Consider the following 6,368-nt stretch of genomic DNA (forward strand, 5'->3'; position numbering starts at 1 on the left):
ACATTCACAAGGCCCTACACATTCACAAGGCCCTACACATTCACAAGGCCCTACACATTCACAAGGCCCTACACATTCACAAGGACCCTACACATTCACAGGACCCTACACATTCACAGGACCCTACACATTCACAAGGCCCTACACATTCACAAGGCCCTACACATTCACAAGGCCCTACACATTCACAAGGCCCTACACATTCACAAGGCCCTACACACTCACAGGACCCTACACACTCACAGGACCCTACACATTCACAAGGCCCTACACATTCACAAGACCCTACACATTCACAAGGCCCTACACATTCACAGGACCCTACACATTCATAGGACCCTACACATTCACAAGGCCCTACACATTCACAAGGCCCTACACATTCACAGAACCCTACACATTCACAAGGCCCTACACATTCACAAGGCACTACACATTCACAAGGCCCTACACATTCACAGGACCCTACACACTCACAGGGCCCTACACATTCACACACACTCACTCCAACAAACACACACACACACACACACACACTCCAACACACACACACACACACTCACGCACACATAACATGCACATACATTTATATTGACTCTAAACACCCATTCACAGACAAGCTGCTGCTACTCTGTTTATCTTATATCCTGTTGCCTAGTCACCTTACCCCTATACATATCTACCTCCATCACTCCAGTATCCCTGTCACCTTACCCCTATATATATCTACCTCCATCACTTCAGTATCCCTGTCACCTTACCCCTATATATATCTACCTCCATCACTTCAGTATCCCTGTCACCTTACCCCTATATATATCTACCTCCATCACTTCAGTATCCCTGTCACCTTACCCCTATACATATCTACCTCCATCACTTCAGTATCCCTGTCACCTTACCCCTATATATATCTACCTCCATCACTCCAGTATCCCTGTCACCATACAACTATATATATCTACCTCCATCACTCTAGTATCCCTGTCACCTTACCCCTATACATATCTACCTCCATCACTTCAGTATCCCTGTCACCTTACCCCTATATATATCTACCTCCATCACTCCAGTATCCCTGTCACCTTACCCCTATATATATCTACCTCCATCACTCCAGTATCCCTGTCACCTTCCCCCTATACATATCTACCTCCATCACTTCAGTATCCCTGTCACCTACCCCCTATACATATCTACCTCCATCACTTCAGTATCCCTGTCACCTTCCCCCTATACATATCTACCTCCATCACTTCAGTATCCCTGTCACCTTACCCCTATATATATCTACCTCCATCACTTCAGTATCCCTGTCACCTTACCCCTATACATATCTACCTCCATCACTTCAGTATCCCTGTCACCTTACCCCTATACATATCTACCTCCATCACTTCAGTATCCCTGTCACCTTACCCCTATACATATCTACCTCCATCACTTCAGTATCCCTGTCACCTTACCCCTATATATATCTACCTCCATCACTCCAGTATCCCTGTCACCATACAACTATATATATCTACCTCCATCACTCTAGTATCCCTGTCACCTTACCCCTATACATATCTACCTCCATCACTTCAGTATCCCTGTCACCTTACCCCTATATATATCTACCTCCATCACTCCAGTATCCCTGTCACCTTACCCCTATATATATCTACCTCCATCACTCCAGTATCCCTGTCACCTTCCCCCTATACATATCTACCTCCATCACTTCAGTATCCCTGTCACCTACCCCCTATACATATCTACCTCCATCACTTCAGTATCCCCTTACCCCTATATATATCTACCTCCATCACTCCAGTATCCCTGTCACCTTACCCCTATACATATCTACCTCCATCACTTCAGTATCCCTGTCACCTTACCCCTATACATATCTACCTCCATCACTTCAGTATCCCCCTACCCCTATACATATCTACCTCCATCACTTCAGTATCCCTGTCACCTTACCCCTATACATATCTACCTCCATCACTTCAGTATCCCCTTACCCCTATATATATCTACCTCCATCACTCCAGTATCCCTGTCACCTTACCCCTATACATATCTACCTCCATCACTTCAGTATCCCTGTCACCTTACCCCTAAACATATCTACCTCTATTACTCCAGTATCCCTGTCACCTTACCCCTATATATATCTTCCTCCATCACTCCAGTATACCTGTCACCTTACCCCTATACATATCTACCTCCATCACTCCAGTATCCCTGTCACCTTACCCCTATACATATCTACCTCCATCACTCCAGTATCCCTGCACATTGTTAATATGGTACTGGAACTGACCCTGTATATAGTCACCATACCCCCATCTACCTCCATCACTCCAGTATCCCTGCACATTGTTAATATGGTACTGGAACTGACCCTGTATATAGTCACCATACCCCTATCTACCTCCATCACTCCAGTATCCCTGCACATTGTTAATATGGTACTGGAACTGACCCTGTATATAGTCACCATACCCCTATCTACCTCCATCACTCCAGTATCCCTGCACATTGTTAATATGGTACTGGAACTGACCCTGTATATAGTCATCATACCCCTATCTACCTCCATCACTCCAGTATCCCTGCACATTGTTAATATGGTACTGGAACTGACCCTGTAAATAGTCACCATACCCCTATCTACCTCCATCACTCCAGTATCCCTGCACATTGTTAATATGGTAATAATATGTTAATATGGGTGCGTTCTGAGCCCTCTCCTGTACTCCCTGTTCACCCACGACTGCGTGGCCACGCACGCCTCCAACTCAATCATCAAGTTTGCGGACGACACAACAGTGGTAGGCTTGATTACCAACAACGACGAGACGGCCTACAGGGAGGAGGTGAGGGCCCTCGGAGTGTGGTGTCAGGAAAATAACCTCACACTCAACGTCAACAAAACTAAGGAGATGATTGTGGACTTCAGGAAACAGCAGAGGGAACACCCCCCCTATCCACATCGATGGAACAGTAGTGGAGAGGGTAGCTAGTTTTAAGTTCCTCGGCATACACATCACAGACAAACTGAATTGGTCCACTCACACTGACAGCGTCGTGAAGAAGGCAGCAGCGCGCCTATTCAACCTCAGGAGGCTGAAGAAATTCGGCTTGTCACCAAAAGCACTCACAAACTTCTACAGATGCACAATCGAGAGCATCCTGGCGGGCTGTATCACCGCCTGGTACGGCAACTGCTCCGCCCTCAACCGTAAGGCTCTCCAGAGGGTAGTGAGGACTGCACAACGCATCACCGGGGGCAAACTACTTGCCCTCCAGGACACCTACACCACCCGTTGTTACAGGAAGGCCATAAAGATCATCAAGGACATCAACCACCCGAACCACTGCCTGTTCACCCCGCTATCATCCAGAAGGCGAGGTCAGTACAGGTGCATCAAAGCTGGGACCGAGAGACTGAAAAACAGCTTCTATCTCAAGGCCATCAGACTGTTAAACAGCCACCACTAACATTGAGTGGCTGCTGCCAACACACTGTCATTGACACTGACCCAACTCCAGCCATTTTAATAATGGGAATTGATGGGAAATGATGTAAATATATCACTAGCCACTTTAAACAATGCTACCTTATATAATGTTACTTACCCTACATTATTCATCTCATATGCATATGTATATACTGTACTCTACATCATCGACTGCATCCTTATGTAACACATGTATCACTAGCCACTTTAACTATGCCACTTTGTTTACTTTGTCTACACACTCATCTCATATGTATATACTGTACTCGATACCATCTACTGTATGCTGCTCTGTACCATCACTCATTCATATATCCTTATGTACATATTCTTTATCCCCTTACACTGTGTATAAGACAGTAGTTTTGGAATTGTTAGTTAGATTACTTGTTGGTTATCACTGCATTGTCGGAACTAGAAGCACAAGCATTTCGCTACACTCGCATTAACATCTGCTAAGCATGTGTATGTGACAAATAAAATTTGATTTGATTTGATTTGGTATTGGAAATGACTTTTAAAAATATGTCCTGTATATAGCATGCTTATTTATTTTATGTATTTCATATTTCTTATTCTTATTTCTCGTGTTGTTTTTTTCTAGTAATACATTGTTATAGATTATTGTATTGTTGGTTTTTGAGTTTGCAAGAAAGGCATTTCACTGTACTTGTGCATGTGACATTAAATCACACCCCTACTGGGACACGATTCCACTCCAGGGTTCCTCCAGGAACCATTAATACATTGAACCATTAAAAGGTTCCTCAACTAACCAAAGGTGCAAATATGAACCATTGAACAGCAATGGTTCCTTGAAGAACTCCAGGGTTCCTCAAGTCATCACTAATTCTAAGAGTTTACGGAGCCTCATCCTGGTGAATTCTGTAGGATAGTGTGTTGAGGACCCTCATAAACCCTCCAACAAACATTTGCTCAGGGTTCAACGTTATTACGATGGCATCTCTGTGAGTAAGCCCTTTTACAGGGCAACAACATAATGCACGGGCTTCATCGCAGGTTATCCAAAAACATGCCATCGCTGACATGCCCTCCTAATGTGACTGCTGACATGTTGGGTGTGAAGCTAACCACAAGGGGGGAAACTCATTCCTCAACTAGGTTTTTATTGCAGTCATGTCAAGAGGTTGATTGATATGCCATTATGACAGAGCATTCCATACCTTTCTGTTATATGCTACTGGGCTTAAAACCATAGAAATATAATAATTATAAGTAGTTTGATTTGTTCTAATACTACTGATGGAAATGGGGATTCTCCATTACAGTAAACTATCAAAAACATATTCTAACCAATGAAATTGACCAGTAGGGACACCTATAAGATGTACACTACATGATCAAAAATATATGGACAGCTGCTCGTCGAACATCTCATTCTAAAATCATGGGCATTAATATGGAGTTGGTCCCACCTTTGCTGCAATAACCGCCTCCACTATTTTGGGAAGGCATTCCACTAGATGTTGGAACATTGCTGCAGGGACTTGTTTCCATTCAGCCACAAGAGCATTAATAGGTTGGGCACTGATGTTGGGCGATTAGGCCTGGCTCACAATCTACATTCCAGTTCATCCCAAAGGTTTTCGATGGGGTTGAGGTCAGGGCTCTATGCAGGCCAGTCAAGTTCTTTCACACCAATCTCGACAAACCATTTCTGTATGGACCTCGCTTTTTGCACAGGGGCATTGTCATGCTGAAACAGGAAAGGGCCTTCCCCAAACTGTTGCCACAAAGTTGGAAGCACAGAATCGTCAGAATGTCATTGTATGCTGTAGCGTTAACATTTCCCTTCACTGGAACTAAGAGGCCTAGCCTGAACCATGAAAAACAGCCCCAGACCATTATTCCTCCTCCACCAAACATTACAGTTGGCACTATGCATTGGAGCAGATAGCGTTCTCCTGGCATCTGCCAAATTCAGTCGGACTGCCAGATGATGAAGTGTGATTCATCACTCCAGAGAACGCGTTTCCACTGCTCCAGAGTCCAATGGCGGCGAGCTATACACCACTCCAGCTGACGCTTGGCATTGCACATGGAGATCTTAGGCTTGTGTGCAGCTGCTCGGCCATGGAAACTCATTTCATGACGCTCCCAACTAACAGTGACGTTGCTTCCAGAGGCCGTTTGGAACTCGGTAGTGGGTGTTGCAAGCGAGGACGGATGATTTTTACGCACGTCTTTCAGAATTCAGCAGTCCCATTCTGTGAGCTTGTGTGGCCTACCACTTCACATCTGAGCCGTTGTTGCTCCTAGAAGTTTCCACTTCACAATAACAGCACTTACAGTTGACCCGAGGCAGCTATAGCAGGGCAGACATTTGACAAACTGACTTGTTGGAAAGGTGGCATCCTATGACGGATTCTACTGCCGGTTTTTGTCTATGGAGATTGCATGGCTGTGTGCTCGATTTTATACACATGTCAGCAACGGGTGTGGCTGAAATGGCCAACTCCACTAATTTGCAGGGGTGTCCACATACTTTTGTGTATATAGTGTATTTTTTATCACTCGTGGAAAAACATTGTGCATCCTTGCCAAATAGTATGAGCTGTGGGTATTAAGTAAATATTTGTGCAAATGACAGAACTGTGGTACAGTAGTAGTATTGCCTCTGGTTTTCCCAATTTTGGACAGTCCGCAGGAGATTGGTGGCAGTTTAATTGGGGAGAACGGACTTGTGTTAATGTCTGGAGTAGGATGAGTGGAATTTGATCAAATACATAAAATACATGGTTTCCAGGTGTTTGATGGGATTCCATTTGCTACCTTCCGGCCATTATTATGAGTCGTCCTCCCCTCCGCAGCCTCCCGTGGTGGACTCCACTA

Source organism: Oncorhynchus gorbuscha, linkage group LG03 (genome assembly GCF_021184085.1).
Source record: "Oncorhynchus gorbuscha isolate QuinsamMale2020 ecotype Even-year linkage group LG03, OgorEven_v1.0, whole genome shotgun sequence".
Classification (NCBI taxonomy): domain Eukaryota; kingdom Metazoa; phylum Chordata; class Actinopteri; order Salmoniformes; family Salmonidae; genus Oncorhynchus; species Oncorhynchus gorbuscha.